The sequence below is a fragment of the Octopus bimaculoides genome, chromosome 27, assembly GCF_046866305.1.
Source record: "Octopus bimaculoides isolate indiv1 chromosome 27, ASM4686630v1, whole genome shotgun sequence".
NCBI lineage: Eukaryota > Metazoa > Mollusca > Cephalopoda > Octopoda > Octopodidae > Octopus > Octopus bimaculoides.
Genome location: NC_142954.1, coordinates 19,006,165 through 19,006,764, shown reverse-complemented (window position 1 = coordinate 19,006,764; position 600 = coordinate 19,006,165). Strand labels below are relative to the sequence as shown.

General features: G+C 33.8%; 1 long non-coding RNA gene across 1 annotated transcript in view; it reads left to right on the top strand.

The window, feature by feature from the left end:
- Positions 1-261, top strand: part of LOC149130887 (uncharacterized) — an 8,245-nt gene extending 7,984 nt beyond the window's left edge. The window contains exon 2 of the long non-coding RNA XR_016238613.1: positions 1-261. This exon is cut by the window's left edge and continues 956 nt beyond it. This is a non-coding gene — a long non-coding RNA (uncharacterized LOC149130887).
- The last annotated feature ends 339 nt before the right edge of the window (positions 262-600 follow it).

Here is a 600-nt window from a genome sequence, read left to right as displayed (position 1 = left end):
TTTATGATAACATAACGACAATTAACACCGTAATTAGCAAATATCAAATATGAAAAAAGAGAAAAAGAAAGAACGAAAGAAACAATGAAATACTTAACGGTTTAGTGATAAAAATCTGTGTTACCTGGTAATTAATCGGAGAAATTCTTTAATTAGTTGAATTTAATTTGCTGAAGGGAATAGGCGGAAATCAGTAATTATCTATTTTTTTATTTTGTTTCGTTTTGAAAGAAAATAAAATTCAAATGTTTCGCACATCTATTTATCTTTGGTGTTTTTTTAATTTGCTAAAATTTTTTAACAAGCATTTATAGTTTAACCATACGCACGCACGCACGCACACATGAAACACTTTGCGAATATACTGCCTGCATTCGACGTGTTAGCGACGTCAGATACTCAACCTCTGTGCACGTGTGTAACACACATTCTATGTCATGCGCGACACTCGGCGCTTGAGTCACTTTTGTAGTTAGTTACACATACATAATACATACATACATACATACATACATACATAAATATATATTTGATTCAATTCTGTGCCACTCCAAGCTTCGCAGGCTCCTAACGAGAGCCCGACTGAAGGCTTTGGATTGC